This window comes from Gavialis gangeticus, unplaced genomic scaffold (assembly GCF_001723915.1).
Source record: "Gavialis gangeticus isolate Ggan-Ray unplaced genomic scaffold, GavGan_comp1, whole genome shotgun sequence".
Lineage (NCBI taxonomy): Eukaryota > Metazoa > Chordata > Crocodylia > Gavialidae > Gavialis > Gavialis gangeticus.
Genome location: NW_017728992.1, coordinates 72,521,027 through 72,540,622, shown reverse-complemented (window position 1 = coordinate 72,540,622; position 19,596 = coordinate 72,521,027).

Sequence of the window (19,596 nt, the reverse complement as noted above, 5' to 3'; positions counted from 1 at the left end):
GTTCAAGGTACAGTTAAACAGACTTTTGTGTTGTCTTTTCTCTTATTCTCATGTACATAAGTTTTTCTAACAACATACCTGACAGACCCAAGAGTGTTGTAGATTTTACATTATAAATACCAGTTTCAAGAATCAGAAAAAACATCTGATTGAAACTTGTTAAAACTTTTTTGCCACTTACACACTACAGCTGTTGTGCAAGATACCCAAAACTGACTAACGATTTTAGATACCACAATTCTTGAGTACTCTATCTTAAAAAGACCTGCATTTAAAAAAGTACTAACTGCCATCCTTAGATGTCAGACCTATTTTTGATGTCTCAAGTTAGGAAGCAACAGTTGCATCACTACTCACTTCTGTAAATCTTTGCCATTGAGTTTTCGTGTCATAATTTAATATTACTTCACATGTTCTATTTGTAGGTGTTGTCTGGACATAAATTGCCATGTCATTTTGGCTTTATGTTTTAGCTGAATTCGATAAAGAAAGCAATGTTTTCTCAGGTTTGAGAGGAGTGCTTTGTGGTGCAATACAAACTTTCTCACATGACCCTGTCAATTCACATTAAGTTCAACACACATAGGACACAGGACTAAAAAGAACTTCCTGGATCACTGCATCCAGTTCCCTGCTATCACAGAGCACCATATCAAACCCTGTTCATAAACTCACAGGACTTTGTCTTAAAACTAGTTATTTTTTTGTCCCCATTACTCCTAATGCAAGGCTGTTCCAGAACCATGCTCCTACTGCTCTGATAGTTAGAAACTTTCTTTGAATTTTCCAGCCTATATTTATTCATAGCCATTTTATCCCCATTTGTTTTTGTGCTAACATGGTCTTTTAGATTTAATCTAAGTACCCTGAGCTTCTACTAAGGAGACATGCCAGTCACATTTGCTTCTTTGATGTAGACAAGAGCTTACTAGAGACTATAGTAAGCTCACCAAGCTCCAGTTACTTGTGATCTGCATTATGTTAAAAAATATGTCTGTAAATATGAAAAAGTTGAGAGATGTAGTCCCTAGCAGTAGTGTTGCTTTAGGGGAAGTGGGGTACAAAAGGAGGCAACCAGGACACTAACCAGGGACACTAATTCAGAGGAGGTGTCAGAGTTTCAGCCCCCAAGCAGCTTGTGCTGCCACCACAGCCTGTATTCAGGGAACTTGCTTTGAGGCATCAGCAGCCCATGCCACTGCTGCCCCTGCATGAGGAGGTAAGTGCTTGCTCTCTCCTCCTACCCCAGCACTGTTCAGGGCTTCAGAATTTAAAGACAGAAAAGGAACCAGTTTAAGCCATAACTAAAGTTATGGTCCTTGGTGCCATGTACTTACCGAACAGATTTCAAGTTCATTTTTCCTTATAAACCTTAAGGGGATTGGGCCATTCTGCTACCCCATTATACTATTTCAGTGGTACACAGTGGCCAGAAAGCCCAGAGATTTCATCCAGTGTAGGCCCAGTGCCCAAGTGGTATAGGCCAAAACCATTGGTTGTGTAGCCATGTTCACATGGCAAACTTCACTGTGCCCGGAAGTGCTACATCAGGCATGCCTGACAACCCTGTGCAGGTTGCATCTTAAACCAGAAAGAGGGTAGCCCATGAGGCTAATTAGAGCAGCCCATCCCATACTAATTAGATCACCTGCAATAATGGCTACGGGTGCTTTCAATCTGTTTCTGTTTTAGAAGGCAACACCTGAAGCAGTGTAGCAGTGCCATGGTTGTGGACCCCATTTCCAGGCATAGTAAATTTGCCTTTGTCCCTTTTAGCAGTCCTTGTCATAGAGTGCTCAAATAAGGAAAGGTTGTACCTGGGGAACTACTGTATTGACTCTCCTTATTTGCTGTGCCAGCTACTGAGAGCTATACAAGTCTGTGTGCTGTTTCAAAAAAGAGCCAGGCTACTGTGGTTTAACTTTCATGTGTGACAGGGCAAGTGCAGGCACACTGATAGTTTCCATAGAGCAGTAAGCCCTGCCCACTTTTAATTCACTGTAATTTGTTCATTTGTCCATACCCTCATTCAGTCCTAAAGTCAGACATAATGGGATACGGATTGAGCTAGAGAGGGGAGTGGAAACCAGTCCCTTCTTTTCTTATTTAAAAGCCCTGACATTGGGGAGCTCTCACTGTAATACATAAGCCAGACTAAAACCCATGAAAGAGCAGCCTCGCTACCTCAGTTGTTCTTGATGGTGGCAGAGAAGGAACCAGAGAAAAAGCTTTTCGTCTTCTGCAGAAGTGAACAAATCACCAGAGAAGTGAATACCACCACAGACCATAAAGTATTCCCTTCCCTTCTTTAGTGTCACCTCTGATGTGATCAGGCTAACTAATTCACTCTGAACATCCATTATTACACTGATGAGGTCTGACTGGCTGCCCTTACTGATTGACAAGAAAAAATGAGCCTTCTGAATATGGTTCTAATCTATATTCCAGAGAAGGGAAAGAAAAAAGAAAGAAAGAGTGAGAGCATCAGGAAAAATTGTGCCTGTCTCTTTAAATTTTAGAAATTACAACAATTAGGCTTCCAGGTTTTTAATTTTCAATTTACAGATGTAGTGTAGTACACTGAGTCACTTGACCTCTCTCAGAAGCAGTCTTGTCCTAGCATCCTCATAGGTATCTGTGTCCATCTGGCAGAGGGATTATAATTCAAAGCTCAAACTGCAACTGACTGCTGAGCTGTGCTGCTTTCATGCACTCTGTCATTCCCCCCTCCTTAACTTAAAAAGATTTAGAAAAATGTAGAAGGAACAATATCATATGGTGAATTCTGTTTATGTGGCATGGCTTAGTCATCCTTATTTACATCACACTGGCACGTAAACAAACCTGTTCTCAATACATAGCCATCACTCAGGCTGAGCCTTATATTACTGTTAATGTTTGTGGAAGAATGGTTATGCAACTGACAACAACCATACTACGCAAAATACAATGCCCTAGGCCAACAAAAACTGAGACCAATCTGATGCAAGGAGGTATAAACTCCTGCAAATTGCATTGAAATAGATTACTGTACTAGATACAGTGACAGAATGAACATACTTAAAAAATTAGCAAATTTACTTACAGCCAACTTGCCACAATTGACTATAATCATTAAATACAGCGTGCACCAAAACACTTACAGAAAGCAGCCAATCCAGACTAATGTGTAACAAATTAATGTTATCCTTTGACTTGTATATGCAAAACCATTAGAGTTTTAAACTGATGGGAAGTTTCAGAATATTTGGGTTGTGTGGGAACAAGGTGGTTTGATGACGAGCAGAAAATTCATAAATGGACTACTTAAGCCAAGTGGGTGAAAAAAGTTGAACACCTTACCATTTGCTTTTGATTGTGTGTTGGGGATGCTGTCCCATATCAATGCAAAGCAGCCCCTACAACCAGAAGAGTTAGCAGAAGTGTCACCACGCTATATGGAAAACTTCGGGTAGCATGGAACTGGTGAACCACAAAACCCTGAAACTGGCATAGGCGGGGGTTAGGCTGGCATAAAGAAGCATATGTCCAGGGTGTGCATGGGCACAGCTACCATAACTGGTCCCTGGGGACACTGGCCAAAGGCATCATTTAAAAAAGTGTGTATACTGGTCTAATATACACCCTTGGATTAGATTAGTACAAACCCAATCAAGATGTGTATGAAGTGTCACGCACTTTCAGCTGTTTGAGTTGTATTGTTGAATGTCTGACCAGAACTGAGGATCAGGGCCACTGTGAATATTACTGCTTTTTTATACTTTACCAGGCGTCTTTAAAATGCAAATTGTACAAGGTGCTGGCCTCATTCAGTCTTGTGATATTAGCAAATGCAAACTCAGCCTGAGATCAGAGAATCAAACTGTGTTCTTCCTTTCTTTCTTGTGCTTCCTCTCTAGCAATTAAAGGTTCAGCTAGACAAATTAAAGTTTCATCCACACCTGTGCAGCCCCATTGCCTTTTAAGGGGTTTGCACAGGTGTTGCCAACTGGGATTTAATAAAAATCTTGCTGATCATGCTTAAGAAGTAGCACTTCCTCTTAGGGTATTATAAGGAGACAAAAAGGTTGCATTTTATAACCTCTTAGCAAATATATTTGAACACAATTTTAAATAGAACTTTGCACCTAGTAGGAACAAAGCAAGCTGTATTTCATACTGTGTTAGCTGATCATGATCAACAAATTCAGGCTGAGGGGAGGTGAAATGGCCTGAGATAAACTGAACAAAATTCAATAAGGATAAGTGCAAAGTACTGTATTTGCTATAGAATAATTAAATGCACAAATATAGAAGCAAAAATGACTGTCTCAATGACAGTAATGCAAAAAAGGACCTCAAAGTTACAGTAGATTGCAAGCTGAATGTGAATAAACAGTGTAATATTTTTGTGGAAAAAAACCTTCCTGGGATGTATTAAAAGGAGTGTAATATGCAAGTCTCGGAAAATGTTCCTTCCACTTGATTCAATCCTGGTGAGGCCTCACCTAGAGTATTGTGTCCAGTTTTGGGCACCTCCCTTCAAGAAAGATGTAGACAAATTGGAAATCATCCAGAGTCCAGAGGAAACAAAAATGATTAGGTGTAGAAAACATGATATATGAGGAAAGTTTGGAAAACTAGAATTATTTTAGTCTGAACAAGAGAAGACAGAGAGGGGATTTGATAACAGTCTTCAAATAAAAAAAGGGTTTTTATAAAGAGGATGGTGATCAACTATCTTCTGTGCCCTCAGGGGACAAGCCAAGAAGTTATGGGCTGAGACTGCAACAAGAGAGATTTACTATAAGGGTGGTTAAGCAGTGGAACAGATTACCTAGAGTGGTTGTGGAATATCCATCACTGGAAGTTTTTAAGTGCAGGTTAGACAAATGTTTTTCTGGTATGGTTAAGACAGGGATAATCCTGCCTTGAGCAGGGGGCTGAACTAAACTGAGGGCCCTTCCTGCCCTATTGTTCTGATTTTATGGAGCAGGCATATATTCCACTCTAAAAGGCTCAGTAACACTTCTTTGGATTAGATACTCAGTGGGTGTGTCTACTTGTGCAAATGCTCTGGGGTGGGTTTGCTCTAGAGACACCCCAAGCAGGTGTTTACATGTGCAGGGACCCAGGAGCAGATTTGCTGCTCATGGCCGAAATCTATTCATGGCCCCACTGGCCCTGCACTAGCTTTCTTCAGAACTGGATGCTAGCTCAGGGGCTAGTAGGGAACATGGGGGCCAAGAGACAGCTTTTTCCTGGTGGGGGCTGGGACATTGCTTCCTACCTCTGGAAGCTGCCTGCTGCCGGGGCAGGTTCCATCAACAGAGCCCAGGCATGGACAATGTCTCCCTGCCACAGCAGCAGGATGCTCCCAGCTGCCGCTCTACAATCACAGGGCCAGGGATGAGAGATTCTTATCTCCCAGCCTGCCCCCACCCGCAACTGCAGAGCTCAGGCTGGGAGATAAAAATCTCCCATCCCCAGCCCTGTAATCACGGAGCAGGGGCTGGGGGCAGGGATAAGAATCTCCCAGGCCCCGCTCCTTGATCCCGATTGTGAAGTGGGATCTGGGAGCTCCCTTCTGCCAAGGCAGGTGAACACTGTCCCTGTCTGGCCTGTGGTGGTGAAGCCCACCTTGGCAGCAGGCAGCTCCGGGGGGCAAGGAGCAATTGATCACCCCTGCTGCCCAGCTGACTGGGTACACATTTGTTCCTGGTTGGCATCTACACGTGCCATACTGTGCAATAAGTAATTGAGAACAAATTTGCTACTTGTATTTACAGGTAGCAAATTTACTTATGATTAGAGCAAATTACTGTGCAGTATGCACCTGCACATGTAGCCAGTGATGCTTACTATGCAGCAATTGTCTCTACTCTTGAGTGAAGTGCCTCATACAAAGTACCCAGTGAAAACACCAAGTTAACAATGTCTGAGAAATAACAAGCTACTAAAAATGGGGAACAGACACACATTTAAAACAAGGTCAAGCAAATAACTTTAAAGTTCCATGTGTAGGGATTCTAATAGCAACAACGACTTATTCAAGAAGTGTCAAAAAGACAGCATAAAGTCAGCCTCGTGCTGGAGATTAGAAGGAAAATAAAGAGCTAGATCTGCAGCTGGCATAAAATGGCTTCACTGGAATTATGTCAGTTTGCACCAGATGAGGAACTGTCCTGAACAAACCTATGGTACAATGGTGATGGCTCTCCAGGAACACTTGTCCAACATCAGACTAGGCAAAGAAAAAGAGGAGGGAATAAGCAATGTGAATCTGAGAAGCAAAAGGCAGAAAAAGGCTCAAGTCACAGGAAACTATAAGCAGTGTGTTATAATAATTAGCAATTATAAATTAAAAACTTTTTTTTCCCGAAACATAAGCAAAATATTTAATTAGGCACTTTGCTTCACAGTGGATGTTCAGCACTTTGAAGAATTGGGTCCTAAAAATAAAAAATATCGTTCAGAAGTACATGTACCAAGATATAAATTCCTATCTAATAAGATAAAACAGGTCAGATTTAAGCATTGGCATGCTTAAAGTTAAATGTTAGAAGAAACTTTCATCTTCTTTTCTTCTTTAAAAAGAATTCGAATGAAAGCTCTCATTTTGAGAGCCTAAGAGGAACTTAATTTGTGCAAGGGCTAGTGCTGGCTTTCTGCATAAGGGTAAGTAGCAACCTTCACAAAATACTTCATGCCTGTGATTCTCAAAGACCTGCAACTTGATCAAACCAAAGTCAGATCTCAAGAACTCACAAAGAGAACTCTTTTCAACACAGACTATTTCAGGGCAAATTTTCATTCTCTGCCCAGTGCATTTCATCTCCAAGTTTGTTGCAAAATAGTATTAGCATTTTAATTTTTTTTTCTGTCTTCATGATGAAAAATGGCTGAGGTCTATCTAGACTTTGTCATTAGGAAGAAGTACACAAGGAAGGATTGTTTCTTTTGTAAATACCATTCCTTCTCAAACTTCCTGGAGTGCACAAGGTGCCTGCAGTGTCCACTTTTGTCTAGGAGGAACCAAACTATTTCTCCTAGTGAGTGCAGATTTAGAAAAACCATGAACCACATTTATTCCTTTCTCTTCTTTCGGGCATATAAAAGAAGTCGTCCTTGTGACCCTGTTGTAGCAAGGATTGCATTTGTTGCTAGTCTTTATATAGTTGACACAATATGGATCTACTTATGGCATAGGTGCTCAAGGCAGCCAGTGAAGTAGTGTTCAAGGAAACTACTATGAAGAAGAAAACTTGGATACTCATAAAATTATAGGAAAGTAGGACTGGAAGGAGACCATCTAGTCCAGCCTCCTGCTCAAAGCAGGATAATCCATCCATAAACCATCCCAGTGAAGTGTTTGTCTAACTTGCTCTTAAAAATGTACAGGAATGGAGATTCCACAACCTCTTTAGATAGCCTATTAGCAGTATTTAACCACCCTTATAATGAGGAAATTCCTCCTAATCTCCAACCTAACAGATACAGATTGAAGTCATTGTGCTTATGCCACAGAAAATAATCTCTCTACCCTCTCCATAATCACTCTTAAGGTATTTGGATATTTTTTTAATCCCCCCTCAGTCTTTCCTTCTCCCCACTAAATAACCCTAGTTCTTTCAGCTTTTTCTCCTAGGTCATGTTTCCCAAGCTTTTAATAATCTTTGTCACTCACTATTGGACTCTTTCTAATCTGTCTGCATCTTGAAGTGGAGGGCCCAAAATTGGACACAAAACTGCAGGGGAGTCCTCACCAGTGTTAAATTGAGGACAAGAATATTTCTGATTTGCAAGACACATTCTGTTAATACAACATCATATGCCAGAGGTCAGCAACCTACAGCCCACAGGCCAAATCCAGCCCATTGAGCCATTTGATCTGGCCCATGGATGTGGGGTTCTGTAGCTGTATTGACCAAGTGTGCATCAGAGATGGGAGGGTGCTAGGACCCAGCCACTGCCTCTGCTTTTCACATCAGCTATACAGGGAAAGCACCCACCGCCAATATTTTTCCCTCTGGTGGCATGGGAAGGGTGTCCACCCACAGCTGATGTTTTTCTCATCAGTGGCAGGGAGCTTTGGCAGCAGTTGCTTTCCCTTGCTGCTGTGGGGACAAGTACTGGATGTGTACACTCTCCTTTTACTACCACAGGGAAAAGCACTGGTGGCAGGTACTTCCCCTGTGCAGCTGGTGGGAAAAGCCATGGCAGGGGCTGTGTCCTAGTACCTATCTGCCATATGCTGGCCTGCCTCTGACCCGAACTGGGTCAGTTTGGCCCACAGCCTGAAAAGGTTGCTGATCTGTGCCATATGCTGTTGGTTTATTTTTGGTTGTGGGGTTTGGTTTTTTTGGCCGGGGGGGGGCGTTATTTGTTTGTTTGTTGCAGCAAAAGCACATTCTTGGCTCATATTCATCCTATGGTCCTCTGTACCTCCAAGGTCTTTCTCTGTAATACTGCAGCTTAGCCAATTATTTCCCAAAATATTTAGGCATGAAAATATTCTTTCCCAAGTGCAGGACTTTGCAATTGTCCTTGTTGAATTTCCTGATTGTTTTTGAACCATTTCTCCAATAGAATGCTAGCCCTACCCTCAGGAGTATCTGCAACTCCACCCAGCTTGGTGCTATCTGCAAATGCACACCACTCAATCCCAACCTCCAAAACATTAACAAAAATATTAACCAATACTGCACCCAGGACAAACCCCTAGGGAACTCTACTTGATCCCTCCTCCCAACTAGATATTGAGCTATTGATGACTACTGCTTGAGCACTATGATTCAGCCACTTATGTATCCTCTTCATAGTGCTTTCATCTAGCTTATTAATGAGAACAGCATTGGAAACAGTGTCAAAAGCCTTGCTAAAAATCAAGGTATATCATAATCAACATGAAAGCATCTAGCTTCTCTAAAAAACCCCTAACCAGTACAGAGTGAATCATCAGGTCCCGAGGCAGGGACTGCCAATCGAGTGATTATCAGACCCAGCCCTGGGACTGCATTGAGGCTGGTTCAAGACTCCAGAACTGTGTGGGATCCAGTTCCAGGCCAACAATCAGTCGAGATGTACATAAGGGTTTTTTTAAGGTCCCAACAGGTCCTGGAACCCCAGGACTGGGGAACATCTCCCTGATGTCTACTAATGTCAGGAAGTCATGTGTTCGACTGGGCTGCCCATGCAGTTTTTAAAGGTCCCAGTGCACAGGGACCCCAAAACACGGTGCCTTGCTTCAGAGCTGTGGGGCAAGGCAGTTGACCTGCTGGATTGTGGGGAGTTGCAAAGGTCTCTGTGACTTGGCATTAGAACCTGCTTTATTTGTCACCCTGTGGGATCTGTAAGGCAAGGCATGCTTAGTCATGGCAAGCCCTGCACCCAGCTGATGAGGCAGGGGTGACTGGTGCCTCCTGAGTCTGGAGGGAACAATTTGTGGGTAGGCCTGGGGGCAAGCCAAAAGCCCCATATCCACTTCTTTGCTGTGGCTTAGGGCCCCCCCCCCCCAACATGCCAGTGGCCCGCGCAGCAAAAAAACTGCCCCATCCTGATCGGTGCTGAGTCAGGGGCCAATCTCAGGCGGGGTATGTGCCCCCCGTACCCCCTCCACCAGTTGCCTGTGTGGTGAGGTCCCCTGGAGTTGGCTCCTTGAAAACAGAAGTGTGCTACCCAGATGAGGAGTGAGCTCACTGTATGCCTGGGCCAGTAGGTGAGGGGAGCATGTAGGGGTAAGCTGACTGTAGGCAGGAGAGTGGGGGAACAGGGGGGAGAAGTAGAGAAGGCTTACTTTCCCAAGCTACTTCTCCTACTGCCACTGCCACATCAGCTCTACTCAGGCAGCAACAGCCCTGATGTTGCATTCATCCTCTTCCTCCCCACGCATACATACATATTGGGTACAGGGCTGCGCTTGCTCTGGCAAATGCTCCCAGGAGAGAAGGCAGGGAGCAGAGAGAAGTGAGAGCACCATTCTGCTTGATCCACTCTATCCCCAGATGCACTGTTTGGTGTGGTGTTGTGCTGACCTACTCCTATGGCTGGGAAGGACACCATAACTAAGCTGCATGGTGGGGCTGCCCTGCTACGTGTTCAGTTTAAGCCATGGTAGAATCCAACCACAAAATGGTACATATTTTTGTAGAAAATTTTGTGGCTGGTTTCCCATTTTGTTGTGCCATTAATTCCCTGAACATGTGGCAAGGTTTCTATTTATGTTACAGTTAACCAGATAATTGCGTCATAAGTGTAATGTCTGTAAGGGACCTGAATAGATCCATGCATGTGTTGATTTTGCTTGCATCTTTTAATGTCTGCTGAGTTCTGAGTTTAATCAAACCACAAGATTTAATTCACAACACTTCGGCCAGTGCCAAGTCAAAGCCAAATGAAACCACAAAAGTTGGCAGGATTTTTACTTGAAGCCAAAGATCAGTCTAGGGTCATTCAAAAAAATTGGCCTCCACTTACTAAGAGAACAATGTTGAACCTGAATTTTGGCATCAGAAGGAAACTGGATTTTTGTCTTGGATATTTAATCACTGCAAGTTTTATGGATCACAATTGTAAAAGCTATCCTGATTCCAGTTTTTCTACTCCCTGCTTCTTAACTTTCTCCATCTAAAAGCAACTTTGTTTCATATTTCCATCATATTCTGGGTATTTCCATGACTGATGGCTACTTTACATCACAGCTTTGTCCCAATTATTCAGCAGCCGAATGACATCTCCCAAGCCAAGTAAAACAGGCTTCATATCCTCTTCTCCCTTGAAAGTATGCATTATGGATGTTATTATCAACCAAGTTATAAATGGGACCAGAAATCAGTCTTCAAGATTCACACTTCATCTTCTGGTAATGGGCTGTGGGTTCTCCTCATTGGAATTCCACTGGCTGATTGTAAGAGGCCAGTGTTAAAGATTCTGGTATGTCCTATAAAATCACACAATTGAAAGTAGAAATTCTTTCCCATCAAGCTTCTCTTCATAAATACAGTTACTATAACAAGCTTATCCAGGAATGCTCAAACCTAAATGTAATGATAATAACTGAAAAAAAATCTTCCAGAGGCAAACTTTTGGGATTGCATGAGGATTGGGTAATAGAAAAATCTAGATTGGCTTGTTCCAGGTTTATCTTAATTTCAAGTAGTGAAAACACAACATATGAAAGAGTGAGATAGAGCAAATTAAATGCTACAAGAGCAGGATAGCACATGGCAGACTATAAGAAAGAAAGGAAGACATTACAGTATACAGTGTATAAGAGCTTGACTATGCTCTAACTGCTAAGCTTTTTAACTGTTTTTCTAACAGGTCTGGAAACTGCTTGATTCTGTTCTCCTTTTGGAGAAGCACAATAGGTTGAAGAGGCAGAGACGTGTACTGCTGATGCATATCTCTATTATAGAGTAACTACTGCTACTTTAGCAACAGACACCCCAGGGTATGACAAAACTGTCTAATATTCACACACATCTGATATGAATAGAAAAATAAAGCACTTTTGACTGTACTTTTGAACAGATATTAAATGCTATCACATCATTCTTACACTTTTGAGCTCATTTGCAAATGAGTTTATGAGGTCAGGAAGAAAAGTCTAATGACAACACCCACCCTTTCAATCTCTACTACAGATTTTTCAGATTGTGAACTTCTATTATCATATATGATTGCTCAGTCCTCAAAATGTGTTATGCTTAAAAACTCTAGACCTTGGAAAGCTTACAATACTATTTCAGTCATAGTACAATAAGGTGAAGTAACAGAATAGTAGAGTGGATAGGGAGAAAAAGATAAAACCTACAAATATAAGATCATATAGTTATTCAGTTGATGCACACAATGACTGCAGTAGAAAATAATTTTGGGGAGTTGGCAAGAAATAATTACAAAAATACTCTCACAAATGAATACAACTTCCTGTGCAATTCTAAGTCTATATTTATTGTTTTATATATTATGATACCACCTCCACTTCTTGTGTTCACATAATACCATATTACCAAAATTCAAGATGACCCTGAATTTAAGATAACCCACCAGTAATTAGATTCTATAAATGGAAAATTTATAAATTCATTATATTTTTCCATGTATAGAATCTAATTATTGGATGACTGTCTTAAATTCATCCCCATCACCACTGCAGTGGGGAAAGCAATGGTAGGGGGAGCAGGTGATAGAAGAGGGCAGGCTGTAGGGGAAGGGGGATAGGCAGCTAACAATGTAGAGGCAGGGGGAAGCAAGAAGTGGGGGAGCAATAAGGGGGCAGGCAGTGAGGGGAGCAGCAGGGAAAGTAGGGGGCAAGTTGGGTGGAGGTAGTGTGGGGAGCAGGCAGCTTCCCTCTGGACCACCACTTATCCACTTATGTCTACCCCCGTGCAACCTTGGGCCTCCTTCCCCCAATTGCCCACATGCACACACCCCCCGTCCCCCTTTCCCTCATCTCCTTCCTCCATGCTGCTTCCACCCCCTGCAACCTCAGGCCCCCAAGAACCACCCTCCCTTGCTCCAGCACTGGCAGACTTCATCTGCACTCTAACATGGGCCATAGAGTATAGCCTCAACCTGGCCCCAGAGCAACAATATCCACTCCTGCTTGGAGCCCAAGGCTGCAGGCATGACAGGCGGGGCATTCAGAAGTATCAGGGCTTACTGCTGTGGCTCCAAGCTCAACCCCAATCCCAACCCCAGGAGCCATGGTTACTGCCTGGTCCTCATCACTTCATACTCAATTCCAAAATGAGGGGCTTCCTCTGCATGTTAAATGGGAAAAACAACCTCTTCTTGGAATTGAGCAATATAGTATTGTTTCCGCTAGTTCTTTCCCTAGTAGCCACTCCACTGGACAGAATCACCTGAGTGCACTGTGCCCCAGTCTGCATCTGATATGCCTCCTATGGTGGATGTGCTGAAAACAGCTGCTATAGCATTGACTATGCCTGTGATATAGCATTGACTATAACTATGATATAGCATTGACTATGTCCTCAGTTGCTTTCTTAATGCAGTTTTAAAATGTCCTTATTTTCTAGAGGATCTAATTTCAAGATACAATGGAGCTCATAAATTAAAGTGACTTTTCTCTGCAACTTTTCTCCTCAGTTTTTCTGCATTCATTTACTATCCTATGTCTTTCAAGCATGTGAGGATGATGCTGTTTATTAGTGGAAATACCTTTCATCCCAATTGTGAAACATAAACTCCCCTCCTTTGTTGCAGTTCCATATAACAAAAAAATAGCCTGTCTCACCATAATCCTAAGAGTCATAGGTTGGTGGTCCTCAATCCTGAAGAGATTGGAACCATTCATGCACCTAAAATTAGACATGAATGTACATACCCTTATTGGATTGTGGCCTGAGAGAGTAGAAAATGGGATGAGAGAAGGAGAACATCTATTTCTTGTGCTAGGAAATTAAATAAAATAAGAACCAAAACAGGTTCGGGCAGTTTTGTGGGGGAGGCCATACAATTGATTCAAGTCCCTCTAGTTAACAAAATGCACAGCCTTGCGGAGAAATTTTCTAATAAACATCTGAAATTAAAGTTCTATTGCTGACAGCAAAATTACAATTTACAGTTTAAAGATGCATTCAATTATGGTTTCCCAGAGACAGAGAAGGCAAGAAAAATAAAATACATCTGAAAAGAAAAAGGAAGAACTTCAAATTTACATGAAATCTTAATCCAATAATCTATATTTAATTACATATATTAGAATCTCTTCTAGAGTGATCATTTCAGTCTCAGGTCTCCAAACCTTTTGGCCAAAAGCCAAATAAATGAGTACTTTATCATTTGGTACACATATATCTTCCATGTCTGCTTAAGAACCAGAAAGAATGTTGGAAGGCACGCTCCAAGCTACCCATTCTGAATATGGTTTAATCTGTGATAAGTGTTTATCCATTTCATTGTCTGCTTCACACCTTGAACAAGGAACAATGTACACTGTCAAGGGAAGTTTTTCTTTAAGGATATGAAGCTGATCATTATATACAGGCAACCCTAGCCATTCGCGAGGACTACATTCCCATGATCCCCACGACTGGTGAAATCCGTGAATAGGGCATTGTGTTCATGAACACAGTGCCCCCAAAGATTGGGGGACAGGGGCACGGTGATAGTGGGAGCCCGGCGGCAATGGCAGGAGCCCAGTGGCAGCAAGCACAGAGCTCCCAAGAAGCTCTGGTAAGTGTTTTAAATGTATTTAAAATGTGGGTTTGGCATTCACAAATATTTGAAACCATGAATACTGAACGCACAAATACCAAGGGGTTTCCTGTACCCAATATCCAAAAGCTCATAATATAAGATGTTCGTCTTTTCTCTGCATTTCTGTAGCTCTGGCCAGATATTCTAAAATATATCATTGGGGCATCAGGGGCAAGAAGAGTAGCATCACATGAGCCCATACTGATTGTTTTAGTGTTTGTTTTTATTTCCCAGAGATGCAGCATAATAGACTCAGAAAAAGGCATGGCTCAAGATAGTTTCTTCATTGATGTCTACTGCTTTGGAAGTATACAGAAATGGCATCTTTGCTGGCTTTATTTATTGTTAATTTTTAAAGAAACAAAGTTATCTTCCCACTTAAAGGAACCTCTAGCCAATTCAAATCCTGCCAAACTGCCAGGAATAGTTGGTTCTAGTTCACCAGGCACCTGTTATGACTAGTTAGAAAATAAATGTTTGAGCTATTTCCTAAAATATAGTGGTTAAGTTGCCCAGATTCAACAAGTATTGCATCATGATCATAGGGATCATGGATCATGTTCTGACATAGCTCTAAGTCTTAATTTATACACATCTTCCAACTGATAGAGAACATCTATGATGACTGATCATTTTAAAAGATGCTTCTGTGTCACAGGACTTCAAAATATCTCAATGGCAAAGTAAGGACACTACCTTCCCTGATCAATGGAGTCTGCTATTTCAGTACAAAACTGGACGCAAAAGAAGGTAAGTGCTTCAAAAGCCAAAACAGCCAATGGATTGCTAGAAACAGCTACATTTAGCTTTCTTTAGGGAAGTGGTCTGGATGCTGTTATAAGGCTGCGAAATCTTGCATATATTCTTAGTCAACATTGTGTTATATAATTGGGACATGTACAAAGAGACTGAATCTATGAAGAGACACACTTTCATTGATTGAACCCAGTTGTGTGATATGGTAACAATTGCACAATGCAAGGGTGAAGGGGATGGGCACAGGTGGTGTTATCCTGAATCCTTCCACTCAAGGGGAAGGGCCCAGGCACGAGCAGACTCATCCTGCAGATCAATGCATGGTTGTGCAAGTGGTGTCACCAACAGGGATTCTTTGACAATGGGATGTTGTTCCAAGAAGAATTGCTAGGAAGAGATGGGATCTACCTGATGAAGAGAGGGAAGAGCACCTTTGCAGGTAGGCTCACCAACCTAGTTAGGAAGGCTTTAAGTTAGGTTTGCTGGGGGATGGAGGCCAAAGCCCTGAGGTAGGTGGGGAAGTGAGGGAACCTGGAGGAAGCACAAGGAGGAAGGGGTAATAGGGGAGACCTCCTCATCCTTCCTGATAAAGTAAGGCAATCAACCCATACCTCAGGTGTCTGTACACAAATGCACAGAGCCTGGGAAACAAGCAGGAAGAACTGGAAGTCCTTGCACAGTCAAGGAACTATGACATGATTGGAATAACAGAGATCTAATGGGATAGCTCGCATGACTGGAGCACTGTCATGTATGGGTATAAATTGTTCAGGAAGGACAGGCAGGGGAGAAGAGGAAGAGGCATTGTGCCATATGTAAAAGAGCTGTATGATTGCTCAGAGCTCCAGTATGAAACTAGAAATAGGCTCGTTGGGAAAGTCTCTGGGTTAAGGTTAGAGGGGAAAGCAACAAGGGTGATGTCATGGTGGGTGTCTGTTATAAACCACCAGAACAGGAGGATGAAATAAGTGAGGATTTCTTCAGACAACTAGTGGAAGTTTCCAAATCACAGGCCCTGGTTTTCAGGGGAGACTTCAATCACCCTGACATCTCTTGGGAGGGCAATACAGCAGTGCACAGGCAATTTAGGAAGTTTTTGGAGAGAGTTGAAGACAACTTTCTGGTGCAAGTATTGGAGAGACCAACTAGGGGTCATACTTTTCTTGACCTGATGCTCAGAAACAGAAATTGGTGGGGGATATAGAAGTGGATGGCAACTTTGGCAGCAGTGACCATGAGATGATCAAGTTCAGGATCCTGATAAAAGGAAGAAAGGAGAACATCAGAGTATGGATCCTAGCCTTGAGAAAAGCAGATGTTGACACCCTCAGGGAACTGATGGGCAAGATCCCTTGAGAGGCCAGTCTGATGGGAGAGCTGGTTGTATTTTAAAGATACCTTACTGAGAGTGCAGGAACAGTCAGCATGGATTCACCAAGGGCAAGTCATACCTGACCATCCTGATTGCAGAGACACTGGCCATTATCTTTGAAAACTTTGGCAATTGGGGGAATCCTGGATCATTAGAAAAGGGCAAATATAGTAGTCATCTTTAAGGAAGGGAAAAAGGAGGATCCAATAAACTACAGACCAGTCAACCTCACCTCAGTCCCTGGAAAAATCACGGAGCAGATCCTCAAGGAATCCAATTCCAAACACTTGGTGGAGGAGAAGATGATTAGTAACAGTTGGAATGGATTCACCAAAGGCAAGTCATGCCTGACTAAGCTGATTGCCTTCTATGATGAAATGACTGGCTTTGTGGATGTGGGAAGACTAGTGGATGTGATATACCTTGACTTTAGCAAGGCTTTTGTTACAGTCTCCCACAACATTCTCTCAAGCAAATTAAGTGTTAGTGGTCTGTAGGGTGGATAGAAAAGTGGCTGGATCATCAAGCTCAGAAGGTAGTAGTCAATGGCTCGATGTCTAGTTGGCAGCTAGTTTCAACTGGATTGCCCCAGGGGCCAGTCCTGGGGCTGGTTTTGTTTAATATTTTCATATGTGACCTGGAAGGTGGGATGGAATGCACCCTCAGCAAGTTTGTGGATGACATCAAGCTCAGGGGTGTAGTAGATACACTGGAGGGTAGGGCTAGGATTCAGAGAGACCTAGATGAATTGGAGGGTTGGACCAAAAGAAATCTCATGAGCTTCAATTAGGACAGAACAATCCCATATACCAGTACAGACTGGGGACTGACTAACTAAGCAGCAGCTCTTCAGAAAAGGATCTTAGGGTTACAGTGGACAATAAGCTAAATGTGAACCAACAGTGTGCCTTTGTTGCAAAGAAGGCTAACAGCATACTGGGGTGCACTGGTAGAAGTATTGACAGCAAATCGAAGGAAGTGATTATTCTCCTCTAATCATCACTGGTGAAGCCACATCTGGAGTACTGTGTTGAGTTTTAGCGCCACCCTCCCCCCCCATGGAAAGGATGTGGACAAGTTGGAGAGTCCAGCGGAGGGCAATGAAAATGGTTAGAGGACTGGGGCACATGACTTGTGAGGAGAGGCTGAGGGAACTGGCCTAATTTCGTCAGCAGAAGAAAAGACTGACAGGGGATTTAATAACAGACTTCAACTACCTGAAGGGAAGTTTCAAAGAGCAAGGTGCTAGACTGTTCTCAGTGGTGGCAGATGACAGAACAAGTAGCAACGGTCTCACGTTGCAGCAAAAGAAGTTTAGGTTACATACTAGAAAAAACTCTCTCGCTAGGAGGGTAGTAAAACACTGGAACAGGTTACCCAGGAGGTTATGCAATCTCCATCCTTGGAGGTTTTTAAGAGTTGACTAGACAAAGCTTTGGCTGAGAAGATTTAGTTGAGGGTGGTCCTGCTTTGAGGAGGGGGTTGGACTAGATGACCTCCTGGGGTCCCTTCCAACCCTAATTTTCTATTATTCTAAGTGGCCAAATCTATACGCACTTTTAGACCCCTCTGAACTTCCATAATACTCTAAAGTAGCCTTGGTATAAAAGAGAATCAGGACTAATATTTGTAATATATACTTTTATACCTTCAGATGGAAGGTGCTATGCTGCAGAAATGCCACAGTTTGTTGCAGTTCTACATAGATTTTTGTTGAAAATAACGATGAATCACTGAATCAGATACACAGTTTTGTTAATTTCCTTCAAGCTCCAAAATATTTAATAAATTACCCATTTTTAGAGAAGGTCTTGATTTATAAAACATCAGTTGATCTCTAACAAAGCTGGTTTCTTTCTAAGGAGTAGTAGATACTCAAAGTAGGTGTCAGTAAAGGACCCACAAAATCAATTTGCAAAGTAGACCATGATACATAATTTGTCAAGCATAGCATCTGAATTAGAATTTAAGTTAACTACTGCACACTCAGCCTACCTAAATTCACCCTGAAATTTCACCTGGGTATGCTATCCCTACATTTTCCCCTAGCTATTGCTGAATTGCAATAATGGGTGAGGTAATTCTTGTGTTTGGTACCTTGTTAGAGATCTAAGAAATGTCCATGTAAGATAGAATTGTTTTGCAGTGTAAGTATATGCTCCTCTGTAATACCAGCAAGGAGAAGCATCAGCAGGTAGGTGCAGAAATGACATAGGAAATGATCTGAAGAATATCTTCACACAAGATGTATTTTCACAGAAGATAGTTGGGGTTTGTTCCTAGTATAAATCAGAGCAATTCCATTTTAGTCAGTGGATGCAAACTAGTTTAGCTAAGGTCAGAATCAGCCCCTGATACTTTACATACAAATTACTGTACAGCTTCTTGAAAGTAGGGCAACAAGTCTCCCAGGATATGGCAGATGCATTCTGAGGGTATCCTAATCTAGGGATGTGTCTGGAGTAAGGACACAGTGAACTGTAGAAAGAACTACAGCATAAAGCACTGTAGCATGCACAAAGTAGTACTACAACATACTGTTATGGTTCGCTGTACCTGTAAAATTCATGAAATTATTGGCTTCTTTCAGCTGCAGTACAATACTTTTACAGTAATTTGTCACTCTGTTTTCAGCAGGAATAATGGACCATGCCTTTTTCTAGGAGCACATTATTTGGCCAGTGGCAGCTCTTTATATTTGCCACAAGTTACCCAGCAGCAACACTTTTTTTCCCCAGGATACCATATGCACTGGCAGTAATACATCTGCTAGATTAGCATTTCTTTAACAGAAATTAATGTCATCTGTGCTGGTGAGTGTTAATTGGTTTTGGTTCATCATTGCTACTGTAATTTTCCATTTGAGTTCTACTTTATTTCCCTCACACAATAAGTATATGACTTCACAGGGGCCAAAATTAACTGAATAAATACCACAGACTTTCCCTCTCCCCACAACATGCAGACACTGTTTGGTATTGCCATTTCTATCTGACCAAAATGTAGCAGCTAGGCAATAATAGCCTTTTCTAAGGCTGGAGATGAATGTGATATAAAAATGTGTGAAAAGAAAGAGAAAGGAAAAAGTCCCTGCTGACCTGAGGGCTGATATTTTTCAGCTTTAATGTTCTCCTCTACCTATACCACAACATCAGTGATGAAACTACGCTTCTCTATCTTATTTGAAAACCCTAACATGCTACTAGCATTGTTTTCTATAAGAAATGGTGGATACTAAGTGCTGGGAAGGAAATGAGTTG